The sequence below is a fragment of the Manis javanica genome, chromosome 4 (assembly GCF_040802235.1).
Source record: "Manis javanica isolate MJ-LG chromosome 4, MJ_LKY, whole genome shotgun sequence".
NCBI classification, from domain to species: Eukaryota; Metazoa; Chordata; class Mammalia; order Pholidota; family Manidae; genus Manis; species Manis javanica.
In genome coordinates this window covers 180,539,395-180,552,436 of record NC_133159.1, presented here as the reverse complement: position 1 = coordinate 180,552,436, position 13,042 = coordinate 180,539,395, and the positions used below count along the sequence as shown (strand labels likewise).

Sequence of the window (13,042 nt, the reverse complement as noted above, 5' to 3'; positions counted from 1 at the left end):
ACCTGATATGCTATCCAGCATGGTGCCTGGGTGAGCTGGGCACCATCCCACCAGGTGTGCGTTCGGGAACGGTAAACCGCACATCCTGCTCTCTCTGGCCTCTCTGTGTGGCCAGCCGTCTGGACCCCAAATGCGGCTTTTATTTATGAGCTCGTTTTCCATGTCTCCCCCGTCTCCCCCAGGCCAGCTGCATCTGCTGCTGGGGAGCATTTCAACAGTGCTGAGCTGAGCAAACCTCTCCGGGCACTGACACTGGCCCTCCTGCCTCTAAGCCTTGCAGTCAGCAGGGCGCCGTGCTCAGACGCAGCTACCCACCCCAGATCGATCCATGCCACCAGGACAGTCTGTTGACTTCTGTCTCTCCAGCCGTCAAGGTCAATACCACGTCTCATCAGACTGTGCCATGTTGCAGCCCATTTGGAAGCGCCCCACCTCTTCCACTCAAATCTCCCACATCCAACACGGGGAGCATAAGTGTTGGGCAGAGACATAAAGATGTGGGTCTCTGTAATTCCCGCACGTGCCCCAGCAGGTGCCAGTTCTGCAAAGGACCGACGTGTGATGACAGAATCTTCTCAGCACTGTTTGTCAGATGAAGTGCTGGCATGTCCTCTGGGCCTTTGCCCATGCTCTTCCCTTGCCCAGAAAGCCCTTGTCTCCCTAAAAAGCCCCTTACCCTCTGATATTCAGCGCAGACGTCACCTTCTCCATGCAGCCACCCTGGCACACCCTACCACCTCCCGACCTTTCAGACATCATTTGGCTCTGCAATCGCCTGTCACAGAGCAATGTCATGCCTGCTGGCCTGTCTTCTCCCCTGGGGCAGGAGCAAACTCATCTTTGTCCCCTCCCAACACCTTCACAGTGTCCGGTGCATTTCTGTTGCCTCTCAGCAGCGTACCACCCAAGCAGCTGACCCCCAAGGTCTCTCTCTGCTCCTAGAAGATGTTCTTGGTGCCCCTGGGGCAGCCTTGGGGTCCACTGACCCACACCTCCCTTCCCTGTTGCTTTATCGCTCTGATGCTGCTGAGCCCAGTGACCTGACCGAAATGCACATCGTATCTGCTTGGTGGTGCGCCCTCCACGTGGAGAAGCTGCCAGAAGGGGGCACGATATTCATCGCCTCTTCCCAGGCACAGGCTTGATTTTGTAATTTGTGGGCTTACTGGGTTTTTTATTCTATTTTACTGTTTAGAACAAATGGGCTTTTCTGCTCAATGTCCAGAACAACTTCTAAAAGGAGTTGGGGTGGGTGGGTGAGCATCTTGGGCCACTGAGGTCTTGTCAGCTTCAGGGGTTGCTGTTTCTGAAGGCTCAGCTCTTGCATAACCACCCTGGCAGGCTGGAAGCCCTGGTCAGTGTGCCCGGTCATGTCTGCCGTGGATCGAACACAACTCAGGCCCTAGGCCCCACATCCCAGAAAGGGCACATCCCGCCATGACGTCCTGTGGCCGCCCCGCTCTGTGGCCAGCACAGTGCAGAGGTCAGATCCCTGTGTGTGTTTCTCATGGAGGCCAGAGCCCCGCCTACTCTCAGGGACCCTCCCCCCAGAGATTGCTGACCTGGGTCACCAGCAATGCTGGGGGGTGGGGAGGGGGGGAGAGGAGTGGTCACGTGACCTGGGAGAGCTGGACCCATCCCACTTGCTGTGCAAGGGAGGGCCACCCAGCTCTGGGGCTCCCCTTGCCTCCATGGGGCCGGCTTCTGGGTGGGTGAGGGGCACCTTGGCCACGGAAGAGCCAGTAATGGGGGATTGGATCCCCTGGGGGCTGCAGAAGGTGCAGCCACTAAATCTCTAGGAGTCCAGGGTGTCAGAAGTCTGCTGAGAGCCATTCTTACTCACTGGGGTGACCCCAGTCTTCTAACTCAAGAGCAGGGTTGCTCAGGGGAGCAGCAGGAACTGTGTGGAGCTCCAGGTGAGGGAGGCAGTGGGCCTTGGGGGCATGATGAACAAACACAGAGAGACACTGGCCAAGACCAGGAGGAAAGAACCGCAGCTGGAGGGGGAGGGAGAGGAGGGGGGAGAAGGGAGGGGACGAGGCTCATGGCAGGGGGGCTGTGGAAGAAGCGCCCCACCCAGTCTGGGCATGCACGCCCCACCAGGCTCTCTCCTGCGAGCCCAGCTCCCTGGGTGGGGGCAGAGGGAGGATCGCTCTCCAGATCAGAGGCTGTGCCCATCCTTCTGTGTACACCGTTTCCTGAAACGCCCACTATACTCATCATTTCTGCATGTATATCTGCTGCAAAGCCTACTATGAACACAGCATGACTCTGGCAAATGATGTGATTATTACACAATGACTAAGCACCCTAGACAAGTCAAAATCAGGTGTGTGTGTCTGTGTGTGGTGACGGTGGTTTTTTCTGGGGGGGGGAGCTCATAAAACTTTTTTGAATCTTTTGTTGATGGTAGGTGTTTTCTCTTTGCATCTGTGCACTGGGGTGCCCCACAAATTCTCAGCTGTGGAGTCTGGCTGTCAGCAGTCTGTGAAATGAATTGATTGATATTAAATGTCACAAAAGTCTCTCTAATTCACCTCGTTTTCTGCCTCTGCCCTCCTCCAACCCCTTCTCAACTCCCCCCAGCTCTCTGCCCCCCACAAGCTGCAATTGGAAAGTGGGAGAGTGGGCACGGCCATCAGCCCTGGAGTGATGCCGACTCATCTATTATGTAAAACCTCATTGAGTGTGATTTACAAAGAGCTACACTTCCACTGCCCTGCCACAGACACCCCCAGACATGCCTCTGCACCCCAACTCCCCAGCACTCCCGAGGCACTGCCACCCTTGCACCCATGATGGGCTGGCCATCCTCGCACACTGGAGGCGAGGTGAGCCAAGGGCCGGATCACTCCCTTGGGCGGCTGCTGGGCCCACACGGAGACACTGAGCCGGGTGTTGTGAGGAGGCTGGGAGGCAGGGCAGGGCAGGAGACCCAGTGTGAAGTGGCAAGAGCCGCTGAAACTCAGGAAAAGCAAATCACACGACAGGTAAACACTCAGACCCCGCAGTCTGAGTTGGGAGTCGGGCGAGCTTGTCCCAGGCTGCTCGTGGGCAGCTCCGCCCCCTTTCCTGAGCTGGGAAGTAACTTGCTGGAAAGGAATTGGCTCCTACCCGAAATACAGCAAGAGGCCAAGCCGGCAGGCATTCCCTCCCCGCATCCCTCCCTCACCTTGTTAGATTGTGCATTAATTTTTCCCTCCTGCCCTCCCCGCAGAGAGAATCTTGATTTAAGAAATCAGACCCAGCAGCTGTATCTCATCCTTCACATGCTCCAATTGCCAGGATCTGGAAAATCTGCTGTGGGCAGGCAGGATTGCCTCCAAATGCGTTTCTGGCATGGTGGATTTAGTGAGCAAACGCGGCAGAATTTATCTGCAGTACCGCACGTCCCCAGCCATTGGTGCCAGATAAAACCACAGCCTCCTAAAAGACCCCCAGTCTGAGCACATCCCGTGGTGGCCGTCCCCCTCCCTGGAACCTCCGATGTGGGCTGAGTAGTGGTCAGAAAGGTGAACTGAGCTCTGAGCAAAGCTTACCCACATCGTTGTCTTGGTGAAGAATCAGGCTGTTTGAACAGGGCACCGATCTCTTCCTTCCCACCTCTAGGGGAGAATCTCTCCCCGCTGATGAACAAAACTTTAGGAAGTTATTTAAATAAGAGGGTTGGGGGGGATATGGATGAAAACAAGGGACAGCAATCCAGTTTCAGGTTTGATGAAGGCAGATCAGCGTGAGCTCCCATAAGCACAGGCTGCGGTGTCCAGGCCATAAATGAGTGCCATGTATGTCTAGGCGTGGGACAGAGAAGCTGAGGCCTCCTCGCCAGCCCCCAGCCAGGAGCTCAGGAGGTTGCTGGAGCCCCAGGCACCCAAGGCCGCTGTCCGTGGTGCTGGACCCTCATAGTCTCTCCCACACTACGTCTTTCCCTGTTCCTCTAGGAAGTGCAGGTGGACTAGGACGGTTACTGAATGCAGGATTTGCCAACAGGTGCGCCCCACCTAAACTGCTAAATTCCCCTCCAGTCCAAGATTCTGCCAAGGGGTTTCAAGTGTGGAGAAACTGTTAAGAAAAAGCAGTGACTTGTTGAAGGGGAGGAGAAAGCTGGTCCAATTCACCCTGTTTTCCTAACTGTATAAGGCAGCCAACCGACTACAGCTGGAGAGCCTAGGAGCCTGCAGCATAAATATTCACCTGTTCTGGCAGCCAGACGGTGACCATGTGTGTGCTGTTGCGTCCTGAGTTCTAGCCGACCCTGTGCCGGCTGAGGGTCCCCCGGCCCTGGTTCATTTCCCCACCCTGCAACAGCAGCTGGGGACGCGCCCTCCCTGTGGGTCTCGCCTCCTCCCTCTGGCTCCTCTGCGGCACACCACGGCTACAGTTTAGCTCTCTGGCTTGTCATCCCTCAAAGCCGCAGATTAACCAAGGAGTGACTTGGTGCAAGCAGCAATCCCTGCTGACCCCATGTGACCTTGGGCAGGTCACTACCTCCCAAGTTCTCAGTTTCCTCACCTGTTAAGTGGAGATGCTGAGACCTCCCCTGCCGACCCTACCCGGCTGTTGGGAGGATCAAATGAGGCAATGCCTGTAAGTGGCTTTGAGGAACTCTGGAATATAATATAAATGTGAGGCATTAGTGATAGCAGCCTTGTGAAACAGCAGAAGTCTGACACCTCCGTTTCTGATGTCACAGCCATGCAAGCACTGCAGGGGCCTCTTTTCAGGGTGGCTGAGGGGGGCCAGATATAAAACCCATAAAGCCAAAACAAGGCCTTAAGGGAGGAATCGTCTCTCATACCAACTCCCAAAAGAAAGGCTGATTCCAAAATGAAGTCTTTGCTTCTTACTTTCCCAATGTAAAGGGAGCAAGTAATTCCACCCCCACCCCAACCTCCCACCCCCACCAAAGGCAGCTTCATGTTGGAGGAATCTGAGTACAATAGTCAGAGGTCTCGGGTGGCAGAACTGAGTGGGGGGAGGCAGGCGAATGATCTGGGCCGAGCACTCGGCACATCTTACTCTCCATCGCGAGCAGCCGGCAGCATGGACACTTGCAGGGGCAGCACCTGGGGGTGTGGTGGTGACCACTGCCGAGCGCAAGTGTGAGCACAAATGTTATCGTTACAGAGCATTTTAATTCTCTCCCTTACCCCATATTTATTGGGCACCTTGTGTGTGCTGGGGCCATGCCAGGGGTGGGTGGCAGCCTCTGGGTGGATTAGGCAAGAACACTTGAGGCACAGTGTGATGCACGCTGTCCTGGGGGTGTGCGGGGCCCCACCCCGCTTTCTGGCTCTGTGAAGGGTACGCACTGAGCTCCCTCGCCTCTGCTTCTCTCCTGGTCCCCAGCTGAGATGCTCGTTAGGTCCTGTCCTCTGATGTGTCCTGCTGTCGTTGGAGCTCATGGCATCCTTTGGATTTTAGACAACCTCCCTATTACCTTGGCATGGTAACTGGAAGATTCATAATAATTTAGGGAAACTCCTAGATATTGATCACTGCTGAAATCCTAGAATGAGGGATCAGGGGTAACTGGTAATGGGGCTCCAAGGTGTGGCTTTGGGTGAGAGCATCTCATTAGCTAGTTATGGTCAGATCCATGTCTCCAGCCCAGGAGTAAGACTTGAACATTATGAAATTCAAGGTTTTGCTCCTGAAGTTTTTATATCAGACTTACTAAGTCACATGCTGTCCCAGTTTCTCTTAGTCAGCCTGCAAAGACAGTCCCTTCCTTGCTCCTGAGCACAGAGGAGCCACATGGGGACATCCAGAAAGGCTCTGGGAGTGGCCAGGGCAAGGCCTGTCCCGGCGAAAAGGGACTCTCCCACTCTGTGGCGGGCCCCTGGGAACAGAGGTCAAGGAAGACTTCAGAGAAGCCTCCATTTCTGGTCCTGCCTCCTGGGCAGTGAGCTGTTCTGGCTCCGCAGGACCTGTCACTGATGCGGCGAGGCACTGTCAGGTTCAAGGGGTGCACTAATGATCCAGGGCTCCGGAGCGTGCCCTCGGCCCGTTCCTCCTGCCCAGAGGAGCATCCCTGCCAAGAGCTTTTGCCAGGCACTTCAATAAATCCCCACACCTGAGGCAGAGAGTTGCATATTCCTCCTATGTTTAATTATAAATCCGTGCGGCCAGCTCACCGAATGCAACCCCACGGCAGCTTTCTTATCTCTCACACTCCAACTCAGCAGATGAAGTTACCCCAGAGGCCAAAGCGTGGCGCTGCAGAGAGCTCCTTTCTCTATACCCAGGGCGCACACCAGACAGGAGATGGCCCCACGCAGGGAATTCTAGTGACCATGTGCTTTAGTACTCCGACCCTCAGAGCTAACGTTTATGCTATTAATTTTTAAATTATATTAATTTTAAAATAATTTCTTCTCTGTTAGAGTCTTTTTTGGCCAACTAAATAGCCCCCTTACCTCAGGCCAGCATTTCATGGTGGTCCCTTGCTTCCCCATCCCACGACACACACTTTTCGTTTGTTTCTCCTCTCCTGAAGTCCCAGGAGGAGTGGGAAATAGGACAAGAGCTTAGGCGAGCGAATCCTTCTAGAAAGGCAGGAAGCCACCTGGACTGAGCTGACCTACCACCTGGAGAGCCCACCTCACTGCAGCATGATTCCTGTCCAAACACACTGGCCGCTTCTGGGAGAAGGTGGCCACGTGGTCAAGGGCACAGCGACCAGGGCTTGGAAGCATTGATTTTGCATGTATGGTGGAGCCTCCCCACCCACCAGCCATCAGACAAAGACAGGAAACCTCTGGAGGAACAATGAGAGGCACGTGATCCACGCTTGTCCATCTGCCTTGTCAAAAGCTATAGCTTCTCTGATGTGGGCAAACCTTGGTCCTGAACATCATTCATTTCCCTGGGGCCTGACCTCAGAAGGCCCTTAGTAAGGGACCTTGTGTCAATCTCAGATTCCATTTGCTAACTGCCTGTGCTCAAGAGTCCCTCCAGGGATAAGCAGGGCAATGACAGGCCTGTATTAAACCGCTCCCCATGTGCCAGGCATGTGGCCCACGGACCCCCATCCCAAGAAGCCTGTGATACTAGCACAGCATGAGGAATCGTGCAGGCCCATTTTCCAGATGAGGAAATCAAGGCTCACCCCTGCCTGACCTCCAGGGCACTTCCAGTGCCTTAGAAGGTTCTGGCACCCACGGGACATGGCCCCCTCTCCTCCTCCTGGCTGAATTACTCCAGGAGCTCACCTGTTGGAGGTGCGGGTGTTCGGAGGCAAGAGCCTAGCTTCCTTGCATCTGTCTCAGAGGCAGGACTGGAGCCGTCCCTGGCCACCCCGGCCCAGTGTTATTAGTTAGTTTTAGCAATCAATGGTATTGATGCCGCGTCCACTGGAGAAAGCCACCAGAGAGCTGTTCTTCCAACTCATTACATTTCGAGTTGAACTATCCCCTTTTTATATAAATCCTGACACATAAAGATAAAATACACCACTTTCTGGGGGACGTTCTGAACCAGAGGCTAAGAGCTGGGAGGCAGCTTTGATGCTGGCAGCAGCTTTAGAGGGTCCAGGTCCTGCAGCAGGACCAAAGCAGCAGGTCCCGGAGGCCGGTCCCCTGAGCCAGGAAGTCAGGCCGGAGGGTGAAATCATGCGTGGAAAAGAATGACTCCTGGGAAGGAAGAAGTCAGGGGACTGTGGGTTCAACAGCAAAGACGAATGTTTTAGGGGCCGCTGCTCTTGTTGGCCAAGGGCACAGGCGAGGCCTGTCGCTGGGGGCCTGTGAGCTCGGCTTTGCTGACGGCTGCTGAGGGTTGGCACCGCCACCAGGCTTCAGTGCCCAGGGCTCGACAGAGCTGGTCCTGGTATGGCCGTCGATCTCCCAGGAGAGACGAGACCCGAGTTTGAGGACACTCTGTGCTCTTCTCCATCCCTTTGCCTCCAGCTTCTCAGCCTTGAAGGGACCAAAGCTCGGACCAGCCAGGGGACTCCAGGACGCCTCTCTGCCCACGTTGACAGCCATCGGCTCAGACTTGAGACCACCGGGGGGGTGGAGGAGCTGGCCAGGGCCACCAGAGCAGCCCAGGGCCCCTTCTCTGCCTCTGCAGGGGGTTCTTCTGGGGCACAATGGGCAGCAAAAGTCCAGTTTTTCATTCAAGGGGCATCCAGAGCCGCCCCAGTAGGAAGACCACCGGAAGATACCCATGAGTGACTTCTCTGGCTGTTTCCCACGTCAGTGACATCTCCTGATGTGTCCCCTGAGCTGGTTCCTGTCGCTCATCCCCTCATTCCATCACCCTGATCAGGTCGGTCCCCAGAGCCAGTTATCTCCTTCCATGCTACTCCAACCATGCTTCTTGGGTCTAGAACCCTCTCCCTGCCCCACCGTCTCTCAGAGTAAGGTGTGGGGTCAGATGTATCAACCGGGGGTCATTTAGGGGAAGCTGAACCCCAGAGGTGGGTAAGATCATTCCACTGACTGAGGTCAGTGAAGACAGGCCAGGGGGACAGAAGGAGAACCAGACACTCGCCAGATGGGGCAACAGAGGTCCTCAGGAATGAGGAGAGGTGGGCGAGAGGTGCCGGGAATATGGAGAGACGCGCTCGGGGTCTGCAGGCGGGAAGTCTCATGATGGCAGTTTGCCCAGAAGTGGGTGGCTAGAAGCCAGGCCCCAGGGGTCTGGGAGAGAATGGAAGGGGGCAGCGGTTAAGGGGTCGCGCTTTCGGGAAGTTGGGTCTAGAAAGGGGAAGACTATTTGGGGCAGCTCGAGCCGTGCAAGGACTTTCTCTGGGGGTCAGACGTGGCATATTTCTGCGTTTGCAGCTTCTCTCGCCTTTGCAAGTATCCGTCTGTGGTAGGCCTGGGGGCACCTGCAGAACTGCCTGCCTTTGCCCTGTTCCTTTCTAACACTCAGCTTGTTTGCTGCATGTTCACTGGTTTCCAACAAGCACCAAGCAGCATGCTGGGGTCTGAGGGCTCGGGAGCGCCCGTGGCACTGAGGGGGACAGGCTGTGAGCAAGAAGCCAGAGGGGAGCGGGGCCGGGGGCAGAGGAGGGTAAGTGAGGTAACATTTGATCAAGGACCCGAAGGTGGAACAGTGTGGGCCCGGGCACACTGGAGCAGGATGGCCAACCGGGGGAGACCAGGCTGATCAGAAGGGCCTTTCCAAGGGCTTCGCCTTTGCTTTAGTGAGATGGGATGGGCACCGCTGCAGGGTTCACAGCAAGACTGTGGCAGTGCCCTGCTCACGTCGCCAGGGATCCTGCTGACTGCCTTGTTGCCAGTAGACAGTGAATCATGGGCCAGGCAGACCAGGTAGGCAGGGTTTGCTTGTCCTGTGGTGGTCCCAGTGGAGGTGACACAGAGTGGACCCCTGAGCTGCTAGATCAGGCGTGCAGTGTGAGAGAGCAACACAAGCCTCAGATGTGCCCAGTGGCTGTGGTCTGAGCAGCTGAAGTTACTCCAGGAAAAGAATGGGAACAGCTGGTCAGGGCAGGCTGGCCCTCCAGGACTCGGCTTGAGATGTGCTGAGTTTGGGATACCTCCAGGCTGGTGGCCCACCCATCCAGGGCTGAAGGGAAGATGTCCCAGGTGCCAGCCAGCGCTGGCAGGGAGGCCTGGAGTGTGCTTTGGAACGAGCGCATGTTCAGCCACCCAGCATCCAGATGTCCCCACCACAAAGCCGGTCCTTCTGGCTGTTCCCCCGTCCAGCCCCACCTCTGCAAACCTCCTCACCAATGGCCCAGGGTAGCACAGAGCAGAACAGAGTCCAGGCTGATACTCAACATCCTGGAAAATGCAATTGAATATCCAGTACTTGCCCACATCATAGGATCAGCTGATACGATGGTCAGGCCCAGGCTGCACTGGGCATTTTAGACAAGCCTTCTAGACACAGATGTCACAGTATTTTACAGCTCCTCACACATCACCTTGCTGCACCTCCACACCCCCGCCATCCCCGCCCGCAGACCAGGACGTGGGCAGGGACAGGGTCAGAGGCGAGGGGAGGGTGAGCTCCCTGCCTCGCCTCGGTTGTTTGGACTCTTCCTGCCGTGGCCTCTTGGCACATGGTGTGGGGTACAGCCACCCGGGGAAACCCAAATGTTTGCAGGCGGGTCTGGAGTCTCCTGATTTCTTAGGACTAAGGGTATGGCTGAGGGCAGTCAACAGATTACTGAAACCCTGCAAGCAGGGGAAGGTGAGGGGAGCCATCAGAGGTAAAGCCAATGCCCCTTATCCTGCCACTCCCCTGGCCAGATAAAAAGTAGGAGATTAAAGAGCTGAAAAGCTGCATGGCATTGATCCAGACACCCCATCCCCCATCTCCGTGGGTCAGTGGAGTCCCCTAAGATCTACGGAGTATTCCTATTTTTAATTCCATTTTTCAAAATTTTACTGAAGTGACAGTCACATAACATAAACCGGCCATTGTGGAGTCCATGATTAAGTTCATGAACTAGCCAGCTCAAGATATGGTCATCTCCTCAACAGGAAGTCCCGCAGCCATTAGGAGCCACCCCAGTTCTCCCCTGCCCTCAGCCCCTGTCAGCCGCTGATCTGTGTTCTGTCCTATGGGTTGAAATATTCTGGACATTCCCTTAAAATGGGATCCTTCCACCTGTGGTCTTGTGGGTCTGGTTTATTCACTGAGCATCGTGTCTCCAAGCGTCATCTGTGCAGAACACGTATCAGTGCCAAGTCACATTATGCTGTAAGGATGGGCCACACCTTGGGCCACTGGGACTATGCAGCTGTAAGCATGCGTGAGGGGGACCAGTGTGTGTGGTGGAAAAGGGCACGTGGAGGCCTCAGTCTTGCCCTCAAGAGTGGTGTGCATGGCCGTCGGCACCCCCCGCCAGCTGAGGAGCCTCGTAGTCCCAAGGGGCAGGGAGGTTGCCAGTGGCCGGCATGGCCCTGTACACCAGGAAGCTTCCAAGAGAGATATCTATTCTTCCCGGATCAGTGTGGGACCTGCCCCTCCAGTGAAGGCCATTTTCTTCTTTCTCGTGTGCTCCCTCAGCCCTGGCTGTGCCCGCACAGAGTGCAGGGCCATTGAGAATCTCCCTTTCTCGGGGTGGGAGGTGGCCCGGATGACCTGGCCTGGCCCAGGTGCTTGCTGCTGATTGGGTCTCCGGTTAGCAGGACTGGTCCTGCCCAGGGCCCCTGGCTGGGGCTCCCACGTGGTAGATTTTGCTGACAATGTGTCATGGAAGCCCTGGGGAGCAGAGAGGGAGAACGCTGAGCTGGGATGCAAAAGGCGTCCCAGGCACCCTGCCCCCTCCCCACTCAATGCAAACCTAATCTAGAGGGAAAGTGAATCAATTGAAACCCAATTTCCTTTCCTCTTTGTGCAGACACTCCCCACTCTCAGTCTCCTGTGGGTTGGAGAAAGGATGTCCAAGTGTGGCAGGGCGAGCTTGGTGCTTTCCGAGAAGGCTCCTCTGCCTTAGCGTGGACAGGGCTGGCTGCACGGCAGTGCACAGGGGTAAGGACGCTGTGGTTGGCCTGATGGAAAGCATCCCTCAGAGGGCACCATCAGAGGTCTCGCAGCGAGCTGTCCTCATATGCATAGATCTGCTCTACTCAGCCCGGGACCCACGCACGAGCCAGGAGTCAAGTCAGAGCTTCTGTGGGAGGGAGTTTGCGCCTGGCTCCTTAGCTGTGTCTCAGTGTCCCTGTCCCAGGAAGAGGGCCAGCGTCTGCCTGCAGGGTCAGCGGAGGGCGCTGTCTCCACGATGCCCATGACTCTTGACCAGGCTTCTGCCAACACCCGCTGGGAGACAGGAGCACGGGTGTCCTCTGGGGTGCCCCTTTGCTGGGCACCCCTCCTCCCACCTTGGAGGTAGCCAGCAGGGTTGGGCTCCCCTTGCCAGCTGGCATTTTAACGCACAGCCCAGATTCAGGCTGTTCAGGTCCCCACCTTTTCCCTTCCTCAGCACCAAGGGAGAGGCCCAGGAAGCCACGGGGCTGGCCCAGGCAGGGGGCTACCAAAAGGCGGTGAAGACGCAGCCCTCCCTGGGCGGCCGGTGAGGCAGGAAGTGGTAGCACACGACTCTGTCACATGTCAGGAAGAAACCAGGGTGAGGACGTGCAACTCACCGCACAGCTACTGAGCACCTCCCTGCAGCTTATTCTGTTCAACAGGCTTTGCCAGCTTTGGGGGACAAGCTGCAGGACAGGAGAGCTGGGGTGCAGACCTGGGGGCAGCAGGATTGCAGATGACAGTGGGAGGCATAGGGAATGTGGCTGCAGGAGGGGGTTGAGGCTCCAAGCAATTGAGTCTAAGCCCTGCAGCTGAGAAGCCAGGGACTATCGGGCTGTCCTAAGGGAAAGGAGCTTCTAGAAATTTCCAGGTGGCCATGATGGCACAGGCCAACCAGCCTCCACAATGCCAGTCGATGTAACCACAGGTGACATCATAGGGTCCCTGGGAGTGCTCAGAGAGGTGACCCACGGTCATTTATCAGCAACATCCACAGACCTCTGCATGAGCACCAGCTTCCAGGAGGGCACTGTGCTGGGTGGTGGGACTGAAGCATGTTTTAGAGCCAGTGGCCTCCCTGACCATTGACTTTCTGTGCAAGACAGATGTGCCCACTCGAACAGAACCTGGTGCACAAAAACACAGCCTTACCGAAGCAGGTAAAGGAGTAGAGTGGGTGTCTGGGTGCTACCCATGGGTATTCAGGACACCACAAGGCCTCATGGCAGGGCTCCTTTAAGCTTGAGCTTCTCTGGTGCGTTTAAGTATTTGTTTACAGATCATTACCTACTCAGGTGGAGTGGCTTTGGGGCAGAAACAATTTGATAATAGAGTATGTGGAGCCGCTGCTAATTGGAGATGGTCAGAAATGAAGATAAAGCATCTCTAGAGCCTCACGTGACCCATGGTGCACGAGGGCCACAGCAGCCATGCATACCGGGGGTGGGAAGTGAGAATTCTATGGGCATGTTTATTGTGTCTGGGGCACCCGCTGGGCTGGGATAGAAAAGGGGGACACCAGCTTCATGCCGGAGCTGGGCACAGGTCGAAACCCCACAGGAGGGGCTGGCTGCTCTCTACCTGCCTCGGAGAC

The 13,042-nt window shown here is 56.1% G+C and overlaps 1 protein-coding gene across 10 annotated transcripts in view; it reads left to right on the top strand.

The window, feature by feature from the left end:
- The window catches only part of RBFOX3 (RNA binding fox-1 homolog 3), a 425,191-nt gene that overhangs the window by 265,430 nt on the left and 146,719 nt on the right, over positions 1 to 13,042 (top strand). The window lies entirely within an intron of this gene.